We start from the raw sequence: 25,677 nt of genomic DNA, 5'->3' as shown, positions 1-25,677 counted from the left end.
CAGGTGTCAAAAAATTGTTACCCTCTTCTGGGACTAGCAGTCAGCATAATGGCTATGTCGCTGAACTCTCATGTAGTCGACTATGGTTCAAGTCCTAGACCCGGTGGCTTAAACTCACGCCGGGCGCATGTATGTGTGTGCCTAAGATTCCAAGAGGTGAATGGAGGAGAAGGGATTGTGGTGTGGCCATCCCCCCTAGGGGGTGATTTCTCACTTTCTTTCTTTCTGTCTCTTTCTGTCTTTCTGGCGAGCACACGTGCCCAATAGCAAAAACCTCTCCAAAAAAAGGAAAAAAAAGAAAAAAAATTGTTATCCTCTTCCAGAATTAAAACAGATGAGTCTTAATTTTCCCAAGTGTCCAGAGCTAAGTAAATTGGAAATGCGTGCAGCAGCTAATTCTGGGAGAATTGGACAGGTATGAGCTCTCTCCAGTCCGTAGATTCTCCTCTGGGTTGATCCAGGTGACTGTGCGTGCCTTGGGGATTCAGAAGAGTTTCCCATTCCATCAGCTGGTAAAGCTCATCCTTGGCCATGACAGCAAAACCACCCACTAGTCCCATCCCATGAAATGTCCCAATATTTCTTGATAGACACTTCTGTTGTCTTACGTGCAATAGAATTGTAATCACCTGTATTTAAAACTAATGGATTTGAAATAACCTGCAGGCTTCCACTTTAATGAGAGTTAGATTAATGAAAAAGGACCTTTTGCCTCAGATTGCATGACAACATTTTCAAATTACATTCCTGGAACAGAGAATTCACTTATTCAGAGTAATTGGATGCTGACTTGGGTTAATACGTACAATGTCCTTAAATGAAAATGTTCTATTGTAAGTGGAACTGTATGATACCTGAGGCTTTTCTCAATAGATTTGGTTGGACTCTGAGTTAATTATACTGCATGCTATTTTTTGAATGAATTCAAGCATGAATTCTACACGGTAGAGATTGGGATAATTATATTCAATTCTGCCTGGTGCCCCGCTGAAAGAATTGACCTTTTAGATAAAACGAGTCTCCCGAGCAAGAAACCTGAAGAAAGTCTACACAAAGCCCCGGCAGATGCGAGAGCAGAGAAAGTCTTAAGTAAGAGGGAGGGGTGGGGGAGGGGTGGGGAGAGTTCGAGCGCAAGGAACAGTAGCATCAGCAAGATCGATTTTTTGTCACGGGAAAGTATTTCTGTTTTGTAGCTTGTTTTGTATCCTCGGTACATAAAGGTATAATTTAAAACCATTGATTTTACTAAGCTGTTTTCTCATCAGTAACACGGCGAAAAAAGTAGCAGCATGAAGAATGAGAAGTGGACACAAAGCAACCTCTGGAGAGTCTTGGGATGTGGGGCCCCCAGGAGGGAGCAGGGACAGGCACTCAGAGGCCAGCACAGTTCTAACCACTCGCCTACCTTGCCTTGCACCTGGCCTGGTGCCAAGAGTGTGAGCTTGCAGGTCAGGCTGCCCGGGTTTGAAGCATGCCTATTGCAACTTTCTAGGTGGGGTTACAACCCATTATCAATAGATGTGTGGCCTTAGGCTAGGCATGCAGCTGCTCCGTGCCTCAGTTTCCTCAGCTGCCAAATGAGGGAACTCACATAGACTTGAGGATTCAGCAGAGGTGAAGCACCTTGCGTGGCATGTCCCCAGTAACTATCAGTTGCCATTATGAATACTATTATTCTTGGGAGTGCGATCTCTCCCCCAGGGTGGTCAAAGAAAGGAAGATGACCCATTAAGAGGATTAAACCCATCAGAAGGATTAAAAGTATTCCTCCTTTTGGGGAGAAGCAGAACAAGATTCCTGGACACTGTGCAGTTGCAACAAGACAGGGCGAGATACCAGAGTAGTGTTTCCTGCCCAGCCTGGTGCCACCCACGTATGCCAGTCAGAGGCCAAGCACACTCCTGACCGAAGGACGCTATTCAGCCTGGGGCTTTTCCTAAAAACTGAGGACAGTGTTTCTTCTCCTTGGCCTGAGAGCCCTTCAATAAGAGGCCTGATTATACTCTGGCAATATGACACATATGCTATCTGTCATTCTGTATTTTTTTAATTGCCAGACGGTATGTGCACTCACCAGAGAGAGACAGAAAAACAGAAAGAGAGGAAGAAGACACCCCCCAGTGGGCTGTGGTCACACCATAACCTCTTCTCCATTTCTCCATCCTGTCAGGATGCACGCATACCCAGCATGATTTTTCAAGCCTTAGGGCCAGGGACTTGAACCATAGTTGGCCATTTGGGATCTGGTTTCCTTAATCACCAAGGAAAGGGGCCGGCCCTCAGTATATGCCTTTAAGCAAGTCTAGGGTAGAAATATGGCTTAATCCTTCACTGTGAATTTTTAATTTGATGGTGAACCTCTGCAGGAAGTGTGAAAACATCCCTATCCCTGCCCACCTGCCCCTCCCAGGTCCAGCTGTCAGTCTTTTAACCATCTCCAAGATGTAGCTCAGAAAGGGTCCCAAGTTCTCCCTTACTCCTATGGTTTGGGGTAACAGAGCAATGGTTTTCCTTTGGGGAATCATTTCTTCCCACTCTGTCCATCTGGAATAAATGGGACTGACTTCCCCCCTTCCTAAAGTTTTACCTCGAACAATCTATGTTATTTAAAATTTGCTGGGGGACCGCGTGGTGGTGCAGTAGTAAAACATGATGCTCATCAAGACTAACCCACGTGCGAAGGTCCTCGTTCACATCCAGAGACATCCCTGAGTATGCCCAGAGTCATCCCTGAGTATGCCCAGAGTACTCTTGCCCGTGATCTGGGTCTGGTTGAGGCTGGGAGTGAATCACAGTGTCAGAACTCTATCAGTAGTGTTACCTCTTTGTCTCTTTCACTTATGAGAGAACTAAAGAAGACTTTGTGAGTCTTAGTAATTGCATACAGGGCTGGGACCCAGTCTATTCAACCAGAGTGTTTCATCAGCCCTCGCCAGGTGAGTGCTTCTGAAATGGGCATGTAACCCAAGGCCCAGTGACAATCAGACCTGGATTTTTGCCAGAAGTATTGGAAAAGGGGTCTTTCTTTTTATCTGATGAACTTGAAGTTGGGAAGATATAATCCCACAACTGCCAGGCACCGCCACAGGGGGATCTGCTGGAGAATGAGGCCAACAAGAATAAAGAAGAATCAAACCATGCAGGAGAGGCCAGGAGCTATTTGCTTGGCTCTGAGCATGGAACCCACTCAATAACACACAGTGTCTGCAGCCCAGTTCTTTTGTGTCCAGTGCTATGCTCTGGCCTAACCCACCAAGAGTAAGGCTCCATTTCTTCTCTTGACGAGCTTCCCCATGAGTTGGGGAGTCAGACTCCGGAAACAAGTAAAGCCATTCTTCCAGTTTAGGATAGATTTCTTTATAGCTTTCTTAGATTTTTTTTTTTTCATTTTTAAAAATTATGACCTTCAGATTTTTTTCTATTGTGCGCGGAACTGCCAATTCTACTCTAGCTATCCTGATGTGGCTGGATTCTCCTTCTGTGCTCTGGGAGTTCAACATCACTATTTTTTTCTGATTCATTGAAGTCAGTGGGGCTTGTTGTACTCCAAGAGGGAAAGCTTAGAGTAGCTTAGGATCCATGTCTTTGTGGAACTGCCGAAGGGTAAGGATATACTCCTGCTCTGCTAGCGCCAAGTAAATATAAATGATGTTATTCTCTTTGTCATTTAGTATGGTCAGCACTGTCTTAGGACCTACCCAGAAACTTAAGAGGTGACATGGTGGAAAAGCTCAGGTTCTTGTATTCACTTCCCATTCTGACCACTAGTCACTTTTTGACTTTGGGCAATCACTTCATTTTCTATTAGTTTGACACCCCATTTTTGAATATGACATTTTAAAATGAAATTAAATATATTATTATTTTTAATTTTGTGATGCGTGTTCACTAGATACACCACACACACACACACACACACACACACGCACACACACACACGGAAAGTGAGAAAGCAAGCTGTTTGGTCCAGGACTTGAACCATGGCCAGCCACATGGGAGTCTAGCACCTTAACCACCACGCCACCTAGTGGTCCCCATACCCCATTTCTTAAATGAGGAATTTACACTTGGTCATATTTGGCATCCATGTCTCATGCCACACATTTCTTGCCAGTCGCTACATGCTCTCTTGAATCCAAACAGCTTCAGAATCCTTCTCAACACCAAATGAACGATCTTTAAGTTTTTCCTAAGCCTTCCCATTTTGTGATCCTAAGACTCATGGGCTGAGAAAAGGACACTTTCAGTAGATGTAGGTTTTGAAACTTCGTTTGGAAACTCTCTCCCTTTTCATCAGTAGCCATGATCCTTTTGTACAGAGATGTGGGTCAGGGGTAAAGTTCTTGTGTCCTACCTCCAATCCTCAAGTGTCACCAGCATACCAGTATTGTGAGGCGGCGGCTCTCATAACAGGAAGAAGCTCTGCCCACATCTCTGTGGAGAGTCAGAGGCAAACATACTCCAGCAATTTATTCCATTATGCAGTTAATATAATTAGTCAGATTTATGTACAAAGCCTAGCTCTTGTGACTCAGATTTTTTCATTTTTTTCTCTCCTTCCAAAGGTTCCAGTCCCTTAAATGTGTACATTATCTGTGACTGATACATCATCTAGAGAATACAGTTGTCATTCACTTCATTTAATTAGTTTATGGATTCTAAATTATCTGTTGCCATAAAATGTGATTTTATACTGCAGATTACAAAGGTTTTCAGAAATTTAATATGCCACTTTTAATTGGTGAAAAGTACCCTAAAGGATTCATAATATTTTTTACTGCACTTGCATTTCGGCTCAAGAGAGAAAGATTGAAGATGTTCAGTAAGAAATGGGATTTGGGTCAGTGAGACTGGAAATGATTTATTTGAAATAGGCAAATCTGGGGGGATAGAGTTATAAATACAGCCAGGAGAGGATTGTGTTTGAGCAAGGAGATGAGTCAAAACTGAGTATCTTCTGGCTTTCAGTCCCCAGTTAGTCATTTTGATGGATGAACAGCGTATTTATGGCACGTAGTTCCAAATTTGCACTGATGGCTAATTATGGCACATAGTTCCAAATTTGCACTGATGGCTAAGGAGAGCCCATTCTCTGCTCTGCCTCTCCATTCATTAAACCCCTCATCTTACATGCAGAAAGTCTTACCAAACCTTCCCTAGGTATATTCTTGGTCTTCCTGGTGCCTCAGCTCCATTGTGCAGCTGAGAGGGTGTTTGTTTGGCAAAAGCAAGCCACTCTTTTCGATCCTTAGAATATGGAAATGATACACAACTACGGTCATAACTGGGCTATTTGGGGGCAACAGTGTGAATTTCTATGCGTACTGGTGGGAGGGAGTCTCTAAAAAGTTCATGGAAAATACATATGAAAAGCTATGCATAGATTTCAAAATATTTTTGAACCAAAAAAAATTTGTATTTTCTCTGTCTCTTTATCTCTCTCTCCATACTAAAGACTACATGTGTGCACATAAGAGAAAGAGAGAGAGAGAGAGAGCATTCTAGCAACCCAACGGAGCCTGATCACACCACAACCTGTTTTGTTTTGTTTTTCCCTTTCTCTTTGCTACAGGGTACATGGGCTCACCAGGGAGAGACAGGGAGGAAGAGAAAGTGAGAAGCATCCCACAGGGAGACTGGCCACACCACAGTCTCTTTTCTCAGAATTTTAGGTATGCTTGCAATCGGACCTGGTGTGTTTTCCAAGCTGCTGGGTTTGGGACTCAAACCATGTAGTCAGCCATGTGGGACTTAGCTGCCTTAATCACCAAACCACTGGCTGGCCCTATGCCATAGTCCATTTTTCCTCTATGTCTCTTACTTGTCAGGATCCTGGGTATGCATGCACATGTGCTGGGTGTGTTTTTCAAGCCATCAGGGCCAGATTGAAACCACAGTCAGTCACGTGGGACCCACTTCCCTCTGCATAGTATTTAACTGCTGTGCCGTGAGGCTGGCCTCACTCATCCGTCCTTTACAAAGCTTGTACATTCCTTCCATGAGAAAGAGAGACCGAGACAGAGACAGAGAAAGAGAGACAAGCACCCCAAAGAGCAGCTTCATGCAGCAATCCCTCCCCCCCATCTCAGCTCATGGGTCTGGGTGCCCATGCTTGGCATACACAGGGAAGTCCCAGGATGTAAACTCAGGACCTTCCCATGTCAGTGCAGTTGTGTTACCATTAGGCTGCGGTCTGGGCCTAAAATGCATACTTTGATTCTATTTTCCCGTGATTGTCTTGAAGTCCCCTTATATCATCTCACTATGCTGCAAGTAGAAGTTTATAAAGTATGGCAATGAGTATAAGAAACTAGAGCCTTACAGAGAGGGCTGGAGAGTTTCGAAGGTCAAGAAATGTAGGTGAGGCTATGAGGTCTTTAGTCCCCTCCCCAAATTTCCCTTGGGGTCTGGGTCCTCCTTGTCCTATAAAATCAGCCAGTTACAGAGCCTATTCTCCTTCATTACTCACTCCTTTTGATTAAGGAGGCATTGAAGGTCTCTGTTAAAAGTAAATGTGGGGTCCAGCAGTTAGCGTAATGGCTATGTTGCTGGACTCCCACGTAGTCGACCGCAGTTCGTAGTCCCGGACCCAGTGGCTTAAACTCACGCCAGGCATGTGTGCGTGTGTGCCCAAGATCCCGAGAGGAGAATGGAGGAGAAGGGATTGCGGCGTGACCATCCCCCCGGGGGGTGATTTCTCGCTTTCTATCTCTCTGTCTCTCTCTGTCTGTCTGGCAAGCGCATGCGCCCTATAGCAAAAACCTCTTAAAAAAATGTGGAACCGTTGTGAAATCTTAGTATGTTCATAGTAATTGATTTCATTTGTTGAGTTTGGCTATAAGAATCTGATTACTATTGGGAGGTTTTTTGGGGGGGAAGAAAAAGAAAAGACATTGGTATTGGGGTAGGAAAGTGACCATGGTTTGGGAAGACTAAGGTAGAGGAAATGCATATAATAATAATAATAATAATACAGTGAATATATCTAAATGTCATAATTACAGTGAAAATCAATCATAATCACAATAGTACAAATGCCTACATTTTATTGACTACCTACTATGTGCCAGACACTGTGCTGAACTCTTTACATTCATTACTTAGTTATATCTGCCCCAAATCCCATGAGATAGATAATAATACAGTGCACATTTGACAGACAGGCGACAGAGGCTGGGAGATGTAGTGTTTTTCTTGCCATCTCTGTGTACAGAAGCAGGATTTGCACGTGAGTCTATTTCCAAAGTGCATTCGACTGATGAGAATCCAAGAGTGTTGATAATAAGCTGGGGGACAGAGATTAGCAGATGGCATAATGGTTACATCACTGGGTTCTCACATAGTCAACTGCAGTTCGAGTCCCAGATACGTTGGCTTAAAATTCACGCTGAGTGCATGTGTGCGTGTGTGTGTGTGTGTGTGTGTGTGTGTCCAAAATCCCAAGAGGAAAATGGAGGGTTGGTGATTCCGCACTTTCTTTCTGTCTCTCTGGTGAGCTCACGCACCCTATAGCAAAAATCCCTCTCTCTAAAAAAAAAGAAGCTGGAGGATGTCGTCTTGGTGGGGCATCTCACTCACTCAGCCAGTTACAGGAGCAGCTGGGGTTCTCCTAAGTTAGCCACAGACTGTGCCTCAGAGAATTGGCAAGGGGTATCATTTGGGACTTAATAGTCCAACTCCTTTTGATTTCCTCCTCTAGTACACATCCTCCTGAGCTTTTTTGTTTTTGTCTTTGTTTTAGGTTTGGTTCTGGGTATTTTTTAAAGTTTTTCTTAATTTAATTTTACTCATCATTGTTATTATTTATTTATTTTAATTTCAGCAGTGAGAGATACAGAAAGAGAGAGAGGGAAAGTGAGAAAGCAAGCCACCAGGTCTGGGACTCGAAACACAAATCAGCCATGTGGGAATCTAGCACCTTAACCACCATGCCACCTGCCAGTCTTCCATTCTTGCTTTCAATGGGTACATGTGGAGTATGGACTCTCCATGGCAAACTTCCTTTTCAATCTTAAAATACTGTGCCTTTTGGTAGTAAAAAGTCAATGTAAAGGGCTGACTGTAGTGCAGCAGTTATGAGAGTCAGATTCCACATGGTCAACTGTAGTTCAAATCCCGGCCCTGGAAGTTTAAGAAACACACTGGGAACGTGTGTGCACTCCAAATCATGACAGGATGAAGAAATCGAGGAATGAGGATTTGGTGTGACCATACCCCATTGCAGGTGCTTTTTCTTTCTCTCTCTCTGTCTGGCAAGTGCACACACCCTCTGGCCAAATAAAAAAAAGTCAATGTAGAGTCTCATTTTAGAAAAGAAAAAGATAGAGAAAAGTGAAAGAGAAAGGAAATAAAAATAATTCATGAACCCACTACACACGTAGAAAAGAACAGTTATAATTATGTACATGCTTGTGTGTGGTGCACACATATGGGTATGCTTGTATATACGTGTGTATGTATGCTCAGACACATGAGTTATACCTGTTTTGCATTTAAGAGGAGAGGAACTATGTCATGGAGTGGTTTCAATTTGAACCCTTCTGAGTCTCATATTTCCCACGTACCAAAGAGGGCAGATAGTAGTGCCTGCTTTATATAATTACTGTGAGGACTGAATAAAGCCAGTAGGTGAAGAACTGGCTACACGTAGTGGTGCTCAGTAAGTATTAACTGCAACCATTAGTATTTTTTAAAAATTTTATTTATTTATTTAATTTATTATTGTTATTATTTTTCAGTTTGCTGCAGGGCCAGTGAACTCACCAGAGAGAGAGAGAGAGACAGAGAGAGAGAGAGAGAGAGAGAGAGGAGAGAAAGTGAGGAAGCAAGGTAGGTTGCCAAGTCTGGGACTTGAACTGTGGTCAGTCATGTTGGGAGTCCAACACCTCAACTACCATGCCACCTGCTGGCTCCACACAACTGTTAGAATTGCTATTAAAACTTTAGCATAAACATTCTTCAGCATGATTCAATATTCTTACATAATATCACTTTAAAATAATTTTAGTGTTTTTATAATACAAGTAAGTATGCTTATTTATAAAACTAGAGATAAAATGATAAACAATAAAACTACCTGTAATTCTGTTGGTGAAGAGAAAACTACCATTAAATTTTAGTATATAAACTTCCAACTTCATACACACACACACACACACACACACACACACACGTATGTGTGTTTCATCTCTCTCTCTCTCTCCATATCTATCTTCTATCAATCTGTTCATATCTGCAACAATTGTAGTAATATGACCTACTTTTTTCCTCTTAAAAATGTTTTCTTTTATTGAGATTATTGCCTTAGGGTGGGTGTGCTTGCTAGAAAGAGAAACAGACAGAGGAAGAAACAGTGAGAGGAAAGTGAGAAATCACTCCCCAGAAGAGATGGCCACACCACAATCCCTTCTCTTTCATTCTCTTCCCAGAATTGTGGGCATGCATGCACATGTGCATGACTTTCAAGCCATCAGGTGTGGGACTTGAGCTGTGGCGGCCATGTGGGAGTCCAGTGACATAACTGCTACATCCTCTGCTGATCTCCTCTTAAAAATATATTTTCAACTTTATCTTATGCAATTACAGGATACACTCTACACACAAAAATTCTAACAGCTAAATAATAGTCTATGGGTAGATTTAACATGATTGATTGAGCTAATTCCCTTCTGCAGATGTTTGGGTTGTTCATAATTTCTTTTGCTTTTATATAGTGTTGCAATGACGACTCTGTAACCATATCTTTGGTTCTTGTTAGAATACATGTTTCAAATTGGACATTCTGAGTCAAAAGGCTTGCAGTTTTTTGGTTTTTTTTTTTAAGGTTTTTGATGAACAACCCTTAAGTGCTCTAGGGGACTTGAATTCGTGCTATGTGGCAGGGCTAGAGAGTCTGAGAGCAGGGTGTTCTCTGCTGCTCTGCAGCAAAGTTGGAATCCCAGCCTGGCTACTGTGTTAGGTATTGTGCTTCTGGGCCACTAATCCTCATGGTCAGCTGAAAACTAATCAGCCACTGCCTAGTCCCTTTTGTGTGAATGTTAGTCTAAGGATAGCAGAGGACACGCTTGAAAGAAGTGATTAGGATTGACAATAGACAGGTAAACAGAATCCTAATTCATGAGAATTTCCATTGTTCTCCTGACTTTAGTTCTACTATCATAAAGCAGACATAATCATCTAATTCAATTCAACAGACCTTATTGAACACCTACTTTGTACAAGGCTGGGAGATAGGTGTAAAAAAGTATACTGAGTATTTGTACAGGGTTCACACCTAACAAAGGGCTTTCATATACCTTTGAAAAAGCCTGAGCCAGGATTCAGGTGACCTGATTTCTAGAGTTGGCTCTGCCATTTAACAGAAGTATGACCTTAGGTTGTTGCTGCTTGCCATAAACACCAGGCCAAGAATCCATGCCTTTTCTGTCCTACAGGGTTTGTGTGATACTCATGGAATAAGATCCTACGAATGAGCCATAGATTAAAAAAACTATGAAATGGATAGTATTAGCATGCCTTGAGTTAGATGTAAGCCGAAAAAGGCCTTGGAGATCATCAGGGGCAATGATTTTTTCCTGCCATGTTCTGAGGAGTGGGGAAGGGCTTTAGCGATACTGTAGGGAGACTAAGCAGGCAGAGCTTGGTTCTCTGCTGCTCACTGAACTCCAGACACTGCAGTTAGACTGCTTATGTGTGAGGCTCTGGGCAAGCTACTGAAATTCCCTTGGAATTTCAGCAGTTTTCTTATCTGTAATATAAGAATATATATATATATATATATATATATATGTATTGCTATAAGGCACATGTGGACACAGAGAGAGACAAAGACAGAAAGTGAGAAATCTCTCCCCAGGAAGAATGGTCACACCACAATTCTATCTCCTCCAGTTTCCTCTCAGGATTTTGGGCATGCATGCATACATGCCCAGTGTGAGTTTAAGCCACCAGGTCTGGGACTTGAACCATGGTCAAATACATGGGAGTCCAGTGATGTAACCATTACACCGTCTGCTGGTCCCTAGGAATATACATTTCTGTGAAGCTTAGATAAAGTAATAAGGATACAGTGTTTAGGACCAAGAGAGGCACATAGCTAATATTGCTGTTATTTAATAGTTCACTTTAGGGTTTCTCTTACAGTTAGAGTTCACCGAAAATCGTGTCTGAAAAAAATCACTGGGTTCTCTCACTTATTTATGTATGTAGTATCACTATTTTTTAAATTTACATTTAATCACTGTCTTTTTACACTGTATGATGTAGGTTCTCAAAGCATAAATGCAATCATACAATCATGTCTAACTTCTTTTACAGATTGAACACCTAGAATGCCAAGAAGCCAGTGTCTGTATGTACACAAATATGCATGCACATGCATGGGCACGCATGTCAGCATCGTCATTATCTTAGTCCTCCATAACTCAAAGCCTCAGGTAACAGCGTGCTCACCTGAGGGTAATAAGAAAGGGTGATTGTGATGACTTGTTTGGGTGCTACTTCTGGGACTTAGGAGCTGCCTAAGAATACCTCGCCAGGGGACCAGCAGATGGCATAATGGTTACGTCGCTGAACTCCCACATGGTCAACAATGGTTTGAGTCCAGGACCCAAAGGCTTGAAACTCATATTGGGCGCGTGTGTGTTCATGCCCAAAATCCTGAGAGTGGAGTGGAGAAGAAGAGATTGTGGCATGGCCTTCCCCCCAGGGGATGATTTCTCGCTTTCTGTCTCTGTCTCTCTAGTGAGCATACATGACCTATAGCAGAAATCTCTCCAAAACAAACAAACAAACAAACAAGCAACAACAAAAACGACCTCATCAGTCACATACTGAGTGGCAAAGCTCTTCTACTCAATAAATCAGCATCCTTTGTGACAGCATCATTATTACCAAATTCCCAGCAGATACTAATCTTTGGGATCTGGGAATGAGAAAATGAAACTTCCTAAATAATGAGGTATTCTTAAAATATGTCCAACATTCGTTATACTCTTTTCTTCACTAATTATTATGGATATCTAAAAGGATTGTTGGATATGTAAGAACTAGCAATTTTTTCTCTTAAGAGAGATTTTTGCTATAGGGTGCGTGCACTCGCCAAAGAGACAGAGAGAGACAGGGAAACAGAAAGCAAGAAATCATCCCCTGGGTACATGGCCATGCTGTAGTCTCCTCTCTCCATTCTCCTCTTGGGATCTTGGGCACACACACTCATGCACCCAGCATGAATTTTTTAAGCCGCCAGATCCAAGACTTGAACGGCAGTTGAATACATGGGAGTCCAACGACGTAACCATTACACCATTTGCTGGTCCTTAGCAATTTTTTTTTTTTACTTGAAATAGTAAGTTTAATAGTATTTATAGAGAGTCTTACAAAAGATTTGTAAAGAACATTTGCTTCTAACAAATATTCAAGTTCTGGAAGGTGCCAACGAACATCACTGAGTAATATTTGAATAATGTCGCATTCAGTTTCTTAGCAAAGTTGAAAAGCATGACACAGTACCAAACAATTTCCACAGGACTTATTTTGCTTCCAACCTGGTTATTTCTTGGACTTCCATTCACAGGATTTGAATAAAGTATACTACACATACAAATGTATTAATTATTATTTTATTTGCAACAGTGATTTACCATTAGCACCAGACAGGGATACAAACACACAACTGCAAGGAACTAACCGAATAAATTCTTCTTGTTGTTGTTGTCTAGAGGTTTTTGCCATAGGGCACATGCACTTGCCAGAAAGACAGAGACAGAGACACAGAAAGCAAGAAATCAGTCCCCAGGGGGGATGGCCATGCTGCAATCCCTTCTCCTCCATTCTCCTCTTGGACTCTTGGATACGGAAGCACACTCACCTGGCGTGAGTTTAAGCCACCGTGTCTGGGATTCAAACCATGATCAACTACATGGGAGTACAGCGACATAGCCATTATGCCAACTGCTGGTCCCTAACTGACCAATTCTCTCTTACAAGTTCTGGTCCTGGTTTCTAGTAATGCCCTTAACCTTGAACTCTGCATCAGTGTTTCCCATTCTTGTTTTCTGCTTGACATCAGTAGATTCTTTCAAACAAGTAACACCTGCGTATTAATTAATAAGTGTTCATTCTCAGGTTAATTATAGTACCTCTAATAATTTCCCCAGTTTTTAAAATCAGTTTTTTTTTTGGTTTATCTTTTGTACATGTAAGAGAAAGAGAGGAAGCATCTTCAGTAGGATCTTGACATCATGATCCACCCCAGCTTCTGCCAATCTGAGATCACAAGCGTGCATGCATATGCATGCATCTGGGACACTCAGACAGGTCTCTGGACACGATCCCAGCACTTTCATGGGGCATCCTCACAGAGCATCATGTTTCACCATGGCATCACTGTGTAGCCCTGATTTTCCCAGTTTGTTGACTTATTTTTCACAGGAGTTGGAAAACCATAAATTTCCTGAGAAATGCTAGAAAGGATTTCTCACATGGAAGCACTACACGATACATTTTCCCAACTCAACACAGCAAGACCAGAAACATTCCATGTATGTGGCCATGTCATATGTTGCCAAGGATTTCAGGCAAAAGATAAACAAAAATGTGTGGTCCAAGCCAGGAACCTGGCTCCAGGGTAGGGTCTGCCACTCACTCAACTGTGGCAATCGGGGCCGGTCATAAAACCACAGGAGGATGCATGCACGGAGGAAGGTGTGCAAACATTTCAAGGTTGGGGAAAACATTTTTTAAAAGAAAGCTTTGGCAGAATGCCAGCATGGAAGATGGTCCAATGGGACCTGCTTCAGTTGACCTGAGGATGGCAAATGTGAAGTGTGACCATGTGCTCTGCACCCCTCATCCTAATGGATGACTGTTTAAGACACCTCCTCCAATTCCTAACCGACCAACTGCTACACGCATGCATATACATCCAAGCTAAAGGAATCACTTTCACAGGGCATTGGTTCACTTTCCTTTGATATCTGGTCATAGAGTGGAATAGTTTCTTTACATGTATATTATATGAATGTTTACGGAGAAATGAAATTAAAGCACCAGTTTATTTCAGTGCAAAAGATTTTGAAATCTGTGCATTTTCCATGGACTTTTTAGAGACCTTGCGCGTGTGTGTGTGGGTGTATGAATACATACGTGTGTATGTGTACTTTTTTCCTCAAGTATAAGTGTGTCTCTTCTTTTCCTTCCTTCCTACTTTCTTTTTCTTTCCTCTCCAGTTATTTTCTGTCTTTTTCTTTTTTCCTTCCTTCCTTTCTTCATTCTCCCAAGTCAAAAGATCCACAGTTTGCACTGTTGGGCCTGACAGAAATTAAGGTTACTTTTTCTCTGTGGCTTGCATGTCAGTCTCATAACCTCTTCTTATGTAAGTCACAGACCCCTGTCTGAAGGTGTTTTCTGCCTAATTGGAAAAACAAAACAGACACAGGAGACACGAAAGCAAATTGAGACTCCCGGTCACGTGGTTGATACCTCCTGTAGCTGCCGCCTGTGTGTGGGGAGGAAGGAGATGATTGGCAGCTAGAGTGGCCCAGGAAGACTTCTGGAAAGAGGTGGTATTTAGGGCTTGCAGAATATGTAGGGTTTGAGAAGGTAACAGAGCAGAGAAGAGACATTCCAGGCAGAAGAGCAGCCTAGTGAAAAAGGAGGGAAGTCTAATTGGGGATAAGAGAAGGTGATAATTGGGGGAAGAAGAGAATCAGGTCAGGGTGGACCAAAGGAGCCAGATGTTAATAAAAGCCAAGGATAGTAATAGATCAATTTGTTTGTTGGTTTGTTGATTTTTTTTTAAACTATAAAAGTAACTCATGGGAGAAAACTCAAAATAATTCAGCAGGGTATAGAATAAGAAATAAATTTTCCCCATTTACCCCTTAGGCTCCCAATTCTGGCTGGTGTCCTCTCTGAATCTTACATAAGCATGTGTAATAAGTGAATATCCTTTTTCTTTTTAAGCCAATGGAGTTACACCAAACATAACATGCTGCTATGTGCTCTTAAAAAAAAAAAGAAAGAAACAATTAAAATTTTAAAATGTAGACCTTTTTTAATTTTTATAGATAATCCCTTACTCTTGGGAAAGCTGGCTGATCAACCTCCTGTTTGTTCACTTGACAGTAAGAGTAAAAGTTTTATACCATAAGATTGTTACAAGTGTTAAAAGAGATGATACGCACAACACTGAACCAGTGCCTTGTACACAGTAAAAACTGAACAAATGCAACCTTTTTTTCTAACCCATGAGTTTTATTTGTTGCATAATACGCCACCTTACATCTTTCAGCTAGAAAAAACCCTAAGTTTGAACAACGATACCCCACAATCAATCAGAACCCAATTCAAATTTGCTTTGAGGGAGGGAACACCACCATTCTACTCAATTAAGAAAAACATTTCTTTTTTTTTTTAAAACTGAATCATTTTATTTAACTTTACTTATTTATTTATTTTAATTTGACCAGAGAGGGACAGAGCAAGAGAGAAAGTGAGAAAGCAAGCCACCAGATCTGAGACTCAAACCACTGTCAGCCACGTAGGAGTCCAGCATCCTTAACCAGCACTCCACCGGCTGGCCCCAAGAAAAACATTTCTATAGACCAGAGTTTGTTTATGTTTAACACTTATTATGCCATGAATTTGTAGGGAATAGGTTCCAGAAGTTCTGGCTTCTTTCCTTTAGTTCTCACAAAGTGTGCTTCTCTGGGCGTAGCAGGCTGGCACTTCAATTGAACCCAGGTAGCTTTCTCTTTGGATTCGTCTTTTCTAGTCATTTTCTTCACATGCTTTAGAAGCAATCTCTGCTCTTAGAATGCTTGAGATGCTCAATACGCACATTAATTCCTTAACTTGTTTGTTTACAACAATGCCAACAGCGTTCTGGGTAACATTGCACAGTCTTCCAGTTTTGCCATGGTAACATTTGTGGGCCCCTTCTGTTTTTGAACAGTGCCCATTCCCTTGATGTCTAGAATATCACCTTACATGTATGTTGCCAAAGGAACCACTCCATGTTTCCTCAAAGGCCTAGAGAACATATATCGAGTGCCTCTCCTCTCTTTTGTGTTCGTCATTTTGGTGAATTACTGGAAGATGGTGGTTCTGGCCAAAAAGTCAAACGTGACTTTCTATAGCAGACAGTATTGACACTCTGACCCTACAATGCTTTACTCTTAGCCTTTCAGTGTGTGTTGCCCAATTTCCAACTTCCCACTGTTAGCACCTACTTTTCTTTATCTTGGGCTTTGCTGGCTACCAGGGCATGCTCTATCCACAGGGGCTCATGGAAGGCCAGAGGTCTGGGTAATTAGTAACCACCCTTTTTCCTAGTAGCCTTTGGCTAGTATTTGTTGGCAGTTCCTATATACATACCCCAACTCCCTCACCCCTCAGATAAGATAACTCTGAGTGTTCTCTCTCTCCCTCCTCCAGTTCCTCAGTGACATTAAGCTCCAGCGATAAGGATAACTGACTTAATTTGTTCCCTTCCCTTTTCTCTAAGTCTGCCCTTCTCTGCTGCCATTTCCTGGGATCCCTCCCAAATCAACCACTTGCATTTGAACACTTAATCCTCTGACCTGCTTCGAAGGGTTCCAAATTAAGAAAAAAAAAAATTAACTTTGTCAATATGTGTTTAAAAAATGAACAATGTTTTATTTTTATTTCTTTAATTAAGAGTGAGATCGGGCTGCTTTTCCCATGTCGTCGGCCAACCGTGCTGCCTTTTTTCTGCTCTCTGCCTGTTCCTGTACTTTGGTCATTTATCTATTGGGCTGTTTGTCTTTTCCTTATTGATTTGTAAGAGCTCTTTGTAAATAATAAAAATTGGCCCTTTGTCTATTATGTGATCCTGTTTCCCACATTGTTGCTTGGCTTTTGACTTTGTTTAGGTCTCTGTCTCTTTGGGCTATCGAGAAGTCAGAAATTTTAATGTGATCAAAGAGAGGTTCCGATTTTTAAAAATCCCCATTTCTTTCCATTCATTTACTGCTTTGATTTTAGTTTTTCCCATAAAAGAGACAAATAAGATGGATGAAACAGTCAGGCAAGAAGAAGCCTTGTTAAGGCACTCTTCTGCATACGGATCATTTTCTATATGTTTTTTATATTTACACAGTTATAAATTATACACACACACACACACACACACACACACACACACACACGTAAAGTTCTAGCATTATCTGCTGCTCTCTGGAAATGATCCACCAGCGACCACAGATACTCCATGCGCTGTGTGCATTTCTTTCTTATTTCAAAAATCAAGTTTCGCAGCACGAACATGCTTTTCTGTAATCTAGCCTGACCTGGGTGGTAGAAGCCATTTCCTGTATTTAACACCTGCTGCAGAGAACTATCAGTGCCTCTGTGTGCAGCTGCTCAGTTTAGTATTGAGAATGATTAACTACATATCTAAAGTTTCATCATTGTCTCCTTGTTTCCTAAGACTTAAGGGTTTTTTCCCCCTCTTTGCCTCCGTTGCATCCTGGGTTGGTCTGCAGAGGCAGCAGCATCCAGCCTTGCCTTCTTCAGACTGAGTCGTGTCTACGTTGGGCTTAAATATGAGGGTAGGTGAGAAGAGGGCTTCCCCACACTCAAGCTATACATGGATCACACAGCTTGGGGAAAAGCTCAGAGGCTCAGGGCGTGGGTTCTCTGGCTCTCCCTCTATTCCATTATTGTGTCCTCTTCTACTGCAAATACTCGTATGTGCTGGGAGAGGGGTCAGAGAGGTTGCTCATTAATTTTTTTTTTTTAATAAGAGATTTTTACTATAGAATGGATGCACTCACTAGAGAAAGAGAGATAGAAAGTGAGAAATCACCCCTCCCCCGGAGGGATGGCTGTGCCACAGTCCTTTCTCTTCCATCTCCTCTTGGGATTTTGGGCATGCACACACACACACACCAACCTGTTTTAGACTGCCAGATTCAGGGCTTGAACTGCAGTCATCCTGTGGGAGTCTAGCTCCTTAACCACTATGCCACCTGCTGGTCCCACTCATTAAATATTAATATTTCGAGTCCATTGTAATGTAGGTCACACTAGTGCCCTGGTGGTGCAAGTGAGAATTCCGAACTTTTTAAAAAAATGACTCAACTAGGTCATCAAATGCAAACAAGGACTCTTTCTGTTCCTTGAAGCTTTTGAGCGCGTGCTTACCTCAAGCCATATCTACTTTTCTCTCCTCCTTTCGTGGTGTTTACATTTTTGCTTCAATGTTTGTTCCTGGAGCGGCAGTACTGCCTACCCAATGAGAAGAAACCAACTCTCCCCCAGCTATGCACCGTCTTCCCACTTCATTTATTCCAAAGCCTGGACCTCTACCTGCAGCCATGTTATTGCTTTGTTTTCTTGCTTACTGTGGTTTGCCCGTTGGAATGTACTCTCTGTGCAGGTGGAGGATTTGTTCTGGATCCTGAGCACCTGACAGCCACAGAGTAGGTGCTCCAGATAATGATCCACACGATGCTTTCTGGGAAAGCGAGTGATTCAGGTAGAGAAAATCAGTACTGACCCCTCAGCTGGCCTGAGCCTTTGTCATTGGCTACATGGTCATGGCGCCCATGGAACAGATGTTTGTCATTGTTCAGAGAGAATGGAGGATTCAGCTATCTATGTCTGGGACATTGCTTGTGTTTAAAATTTCCAAAAAGAAAATAACCAACCCTGTGATGTGAAACAGCTTTAAGAAGTAAAGCTTGAAGAAAAACACAGGGGCCAGGAGAGACAAATATGATAGATGAAACGCTCAGGCAAGAAGAAGACTTGTTAAGGTCTTCTTCATAGGGATCATTTTATATATGCTTTTTATATTTATACAGTTATAAATTATACACACACCAGGACTTCACATAGGAAAAGTCCCTGGTTTGTATCCTGGGGCCTCCCTGGGCACGCCAGAGGCACATAGGCATGCAGGTTCGTGATTCAGGCTGTCTGGGACTGGGGTGGATTGTGGTGTGGGGACCCTGGTGGGGGTCCCCCCCCTCATTTTTCTCATGGAAGAAACAAGTGGATGGGCTTTGAAATGAAAAGAATGCAGAAATAACAGAAAGAAGGGAAATCCATTTTAGAGAGGAGATCAGAGCCTAAGAATGTACCCTTTGAAAGAGAAGGGGTCTCCATGGAAAGGGCCCCCTGGAATGCATGAGAACAAAGGTTACATGGCCTTGTGGACATCTGCAAAGCTTTTCAATGCCAGGGCGAGTTAACACAAGACCAGAAGAGAGCTTGTGTAACTTAAAGGAAAACCGTCTCAGGCTTGGATTATTTTTAGAGGCAGCAGGAAGGAGAGTGAGTTGTACTATTCTCGTTCGCGTTCTCGGTGTCTTTCCCTCTCGTTTCTGCCTTCTCTCTTTCTCTATCTCCATCCTTGTCTGTCTTACTCTTGCTCTCTCTGTTATGCTCACTGTGTATTGAAATGTCTACCTCCCTCTCCTCCCGAGAGCCTTTTATGAGCGATGTGTAAACAGAAGGTTTTGTATGTGAACGCATCAGCAGTCATTTGAGTGGCTTCCATAAAAACTTTCTGAAAACCAAATCAAATGAAAGCCAACCCATAAACTGGGTAAAACAAAAGGGCTCTTTGGACTTGAAAAGGTTAGAGACGACTGCAGGGGCTGCACACATGGTTCGATCGTGTTCGAAGCTGGGGTTTTAATTTAGTTTTCCTCTTTACCCTGTAGAAGTTCCTCACTGCTCAACTGCTAATGCATTTCCAACTGAAATTTTGTAAATTATATTGGGAAACACGCTCAGCTAGAATAGATTGTGCAAGCTCTCATAATGGCTTCCCGCTGCTGCAGCTGGCGATATGGGGCTCTTTGGGAGCAATGTGTGTGTGGACGCACGTCTTAAGAACTCTCTCCACTTTATCCCTATTGGCCGAAGGCTTTGTGCTCTCAGTGCCTGACTGTGAGCCGACCAGACTTTTCACCAACCCTGAAAGCTGGGCCTCTGCAGCTCCCCCTCGCCATCTAGACAGGGCATCCTCTAAACCCTTTCTCGTCCATCGCTAATAAAGTCACTTCTCACCAGTCCAGAAGCACATATGATTCTTCTAAAGTATAGCTCTCATTATGCCAGTCCTTTGCCAAAACCTCCGGCAGGGCACCCTTGTCTGCAAAGCAAAATCCTGGTGGGCTTACTTGCTTTGTTTTTTAGCAAGACATACGAGGTTAGCCAAAATTTTGACCCCAATCCATTGTGTCATTGGAAAAGTCATGAAGTATTTTTTTGTATATTTTTCTGTGCAAAAGTGCATCATGACTTTTCTGATGATCCAATATTTTTCTAACAATAGATCCTATTAATCTGCTTCATGGATAAAACATATTTGATCATCTCTCATTCCTGTCTGATATTTCCCTAGACTAAAACCTCGCCTCTCACTGGACAAATGCACATCTGCTTCTACTCCCACTTTCCCATACTTCCTTCTCTCTACTGTACCCACATACTTCACCTACAAAATGAAATCCAGGAATCAACAGGTGGCGTAGTGCTTAAGGCTGTAGACTCCCACAGGGTTGACCACAGTTTGAGTCCTGGACCCAGCAGCTTGAAACTCACACCAGGTGTGTGTGAACGTGTGCCCAAAATCCTGAGAGGAGAATGGGGGAGAAGGGATTGTGGCATGGCCATCCCCGCTGGGTGATGATCTCTTGTTTTCTGTCTCTCTGGCAAGTGTGCCCTATGGCAAAATCTCTCTCTCTTAAAAAAAAAATGGAATCCAATCCCCTTTTTCTAGTGTATATTATCATTGTTCTTTAGCTGCTTTTCTCAAACACATCAAACTTTCTCTTTCTACCCACTTACCTTGCTTTGTTTTTAGATTTTTGTTTTTGTTTTTGTTTTTGTTTTTTTTGATTGTTGCCTTAGGGTGCATACACTTACCAGAGACAGAGAGGAGGAAAGTGAGAAATCACCCATCATCCACGTGGGGATGGCTGTATCACAATCCCTTCTCCTCCATTCTCCTCTTAGGATTTTGGGTACATGTACCCAGCATGGCTTTCAAGCTGCAGATTCTGGGGTTTGAACCATCATCGACCATTTTGGGAATCCGGCACCTTGGCCACCATACCACGATTGGCCCCAGGAAATCTTTTCTAAAAAATTTTTTTTCATTGTAATTTCTAATTTACCTACATAGTTACACATCTTTGGGGTGTACAGTGTGATTATTCAAGATACACATAGTGTGTAATAATCAAGTCAAGCAAAGAAACACATTTACCATCTCCAACACTTACATTACTTTATATTATGCAAATCAAAATTTGCTCTACTGGTTATTTGGAAATTCATATTAAATTATCACTGACATTTTTTACTGTACTTTCTATAATCCATTCCAATTGTTTCCATGCACCCCTCTCTCTCTCATTTGCTGTTCCCTGTGCCTGGAAACCTTTCAGTAGATAGCACATGGATGGTGACATTAATTCACTCAGTTCTTGGTCAAATGTCATCTTAAGAGGCTTTTCCTGTCCAACTGACTTGTGGAATAAAAATATTTATTTATTGTAGTCTTGCTCCACGTGGCAGAAAGTGCCCTCGAAATCCATCCTACTTTTCTCTCTTTCAGTAATAAAACTCCCAGGTTGTATCTGTGCAGACTGTTGCCCAGCTAAAAACTACCTTTTCTAGCTTCCCTTGCAGCTTTGTGTGACCATGTGACTAAGACCAGACCAATGGGATGTGAGTAGAAGTCATGCTGTGACTGTCAAAGTAGGACGTAGAAGAATACCATCTGCTCTAAATGCTGAGGGTTGGCAGAGCGGGATGGAAGGAATGTGGGACTCTGGATGATTTATGGAACAAAACCACCTACCCCTTGATCACCTACCAACTTAAGTGAGAATGACATAAACCTGTCTTGTGAAAGTTATGATTACTTAATGTTTCTTGATGCAGCTGAGCCAGTGTCTGAACTAAAACACACCAATGAACTGTCAGCTCCAAGAGGGTCCCCAGCACATAGATCAGTGCCTGGTGTATAGGAGGAGTCAAATTAGCATTTGGTGACTGAAGTTGTAGAATGAAGTTGGGAATAGATGAGTTTGTAGGCTCAGCCATGGCAGAGAATAAAGCAGCAACTCGAAGTGTTCCTCTGCTCTGCCAGTTCCTGGGACTTGAACATCTGTGGTTGGGACAGGGGAGCCCCAGGTTGGGAGCCAGAAGACTAATCAGGAACTCCTCCTCCCTAGGCTGGGTGAACTCCATCGGGCCTCCCAGCCTTTGAGTCTCCATTCCTCCTACTGCGAAATGGAATTGTGGTAGTCACTCAATTCCTTCAGGAAGAAGCAAAGATGGTGAAGTTGGGGGCTACTCAGGAAGCCAATCAATGATCCTTGAGGGAAGGGCTGTCACTGTGTGACCTGCATTTCAACTTCTCCCTCTCACACCAGACTTTGGCTTGCATTGAGTTGCTTCCTATAAGATTCCTTCCAGCTACTGCCCACCCCATGGACTTGGCCACTACACACAGAACAGCCTTGAGTGGCCTGCTGCAAGAGAGAACCCAGGCTTACTCCAGCAGGAGAGGAAAAAGATCTGGTGCAATACAAGGCCACTCCCTCTTATGCTTTCTTCCAGAGACAGGCAAGGAAAGCAGACAGCATGCTAACACAGGGGATGGGAGATTTCCCCACATGGAATTGCTAGAAACAATTGAGCCAGTAAGCTGGTAAAAAGAATACACGTTCAAAGGGCAAATCCCAGACTTCTGGTGGGAATGAAGCCCAGTGCCTATCCACAGGAGCCATGCACTTACCTTGGAGTGGGCAGTGCCATCCATGTCTGGGTGAGATGAAGAGAATTTTATTTTTGTATCCATTTGTTTATTTGTTTGGAATTATCTCAGAGAACGGCCAATTGACTTTCAGGTTTACTCAGTTATTCATCAAGCAAATATTGTGTACCTACTGTATACACTGCACTGTGCCAGGTACTCTGAAAGACAAGTCAAAGAGGAAGGGAACAGGTTATTACTGGGTTCCAATATTGTGCAGCCTTGGCATGCATTTTCTTATTTTGTTCTTAAAACATACTTACGATAGCATGGTATTCCTACGACTGAGGCTAGAGAGGGTAAGCAACATGCTCAAGGTCACACAGCCAGGAAGAGATGGAGAAGGAACAAGGCTCTGGACTAATGGGCTACAAAATCTATACTCTCTCCACAAGAAGTTCCTACTCTTTCTGAACTCACCACCAGGCATTTGTTTATACCAACAATAGTTATTGGGCATCTACTTAAATAACTATTACTAGAGCATAATGTACTTACACATGAGTATACCTAAGACAAGGGAGCAGCTCAATGAATTCCCACTTGTCATATGTGTCTGTTACAGGGATGAGTACACCCACATAACCAACATAGATCAAGAGAAAGGTCACTGAAGCATCCACAAAGCCACTCTAGCCTCTTCCAGTTATTATGCCTTCCTATTAGAGAACTACAATTCTGACTTTTTATTTTGTCCTCCCCCCGCCCCCCACCACCAGAGAATTTTGGTATAGGGCATGTGTGTTCGCTGGAGAGACAGAGAGAAACAGAGAAACAGAAAGCAAGAAATTACCCCTTAGGGGAGATGGCCACACTGGAATTCCTTCTCTTCCATTCTCATCTTGGGATTTGGGGCACACACACATGCACACACATCTGATGTGAGTTTTAAGCTCCAGGTCCAGGACACAAACCAAGGTCCATTACATGGAAGTAAAGTAATGTAACCATTACACCATCTGCTGGTACCATGACTTTTTATTTATTTATTTTTTTAGGTTATTGTCATAGGGCACAGATGTTTGCAGGAAGGAGAGACAGAGAGAGCGAAAGTGAGAAATCATCTTTCAGGGGATGGCCATGTTGCAATCCCATCTTCTTCATTCTCTTAAGATTTGAGGCACACCACACACACACACACACACACACATCCAGCTTGATTTTCAAACCACTGGGTCCAGGATTCGAACTACAGCCAGCCATGTGGGACCCAGCACATTAACCACTATGTCATCTGCTGGCCTCCCACCGTCTTGACTTCTAATCAAAAAATGAAAACCCTGCTGAGTATCTCTCTCTCTCTCTCTCCCCGCTTCTCTTTATATCTCTGTCTGGTTATAAACTTGGTGCCAATGCACACATACAGAATGTACTCTTTTGTGTCTGACTTTTTTTTTTTTGCTCGAAACAAAGCTTAGGAGTTGCATTTAGGTGGCTGTGCATAGCCGCAGCCCTTTCATTGCCACAGCTGTCTAGCATGCCGTTGTGTGGACCCACCACAAACTGTGAATCTGTCTACTGTGACGGGTGTGTCTGCACTTTCCAGTTGTGTGCTATTATAAATGGTGCTCTGTGAGCTTAAACATTGTAGTACATGTCGTTGGGTGGACACACAGATGTAGCCCTGTGAGCCTATACCTAGGAGAAATGTGCTAAGAGTCTTGGAGGCAATATCTGACTGAGTTCCCCCAGCAACCCTTTGAGCTGTACAATTATTAGCCTAATTTTACAGATGAGCAACTTAAGGCTTGAGAAACTTCAGTGAGGTTGCCAAGGTCCAGCAGGGAAAAAGCAGCAGAGCGCATAGAAAGCCAAGTCTTTGTCTTCAGAGCCGGAAGCCTCACTCACTACAGTGGACTACAGCATGCTGGGCCTCAACCTCTTCACCTAGGATCTTGGTACAACCCCAACCAGACAAAAGAGACACCATTTAGGAGAAGAAACAGAGTGTAGCAGAGGTTGAGAGCACAGACATGGGAACTAGGCTGCCTGAGTTTAGGAAAAGAAACAGAGTGTAGAAGAGGTTGAGAGCACAGACATGGGAGCTGGGCTGCCTGAGTTTAAATCCCAGCTTCTGCATTTACCAGCTATGTGACTTTGGACAACTTGTTTCTTCCTTCTGTTGCTCAATTTCTGCATCTGTGATTTGGGAACTATGGTGAAGAGTAAAGAAGTTGATGCATTCAGAATGCCTACAGTATGCTTGGCATGGGCAAACACAGTAAATATTAGCTGTTATTAATACTGTGGGGTGAGTAACAATATGTGGCTATTGGATGAAGTACAATAGCCCTAAAAGTAGGCTAGCTGCAGTAGTAACACAGTGCTTTGTGATGCCAAAGCTGCATGGGAGATCCTGGGTTTGTTTCCCCAGATCACTTGTATGTATTGGGTTGTATGTGCATGCCTATGACCCTGGCAGAATGATTCCATTCTCATTTCCCCCTCTGGCTGCTGATTTTGGTCTTTCTTTAAAACTTCTTGGTCTAGAGAAATCTTCCAGGTAGGGTGATCAACTTATTCTGGCTTCTCTTGGACTCTTACTTTAGTCCTGAGAAAACCAGGACAGTTAGATGCAAGCTCCCAGGGTGCTACCTGGGTGCTGTATTCAGTCTCCCCTGGGTTATCATTCCAAGAGCCCATGTGGTTTAGTCAGATGCTATTTTGATGCTGCAGAACAGGAATCCAAACAGCGAACATTAAAAGACAGGGACAGCCCTTTCAGAGATGACTGAACAACTTCCAGAAATTCATAGATGAACATATGTGTGTCTGACATTTGCATGCCGTCCTACAGTTTAGCACTCAATCCCATGTGTTATCTCAGCTGATGTTCATACCAGATCTATGAGAATGTCTCTATGTGCTGACAA

The sequence above is a fragment of the Tupaia chinensis genome, unplaced genomic scaffold (genome assembly GCF_000334495.1).
Source record: "Tupaia chinensis unplaced genomic scaffold, TupChi_1.0 Scaffold000422_1, whole genome shotgun sequence".
Lineage (NCBI taxonomy): Eukaryota > Metazoa > Chordata > Mammalia > Scandentia > Tupaiidae > Tupaia > Tupaia belangeri.
Note: the sequence above shows the minus strand (reverse complement) of the source record.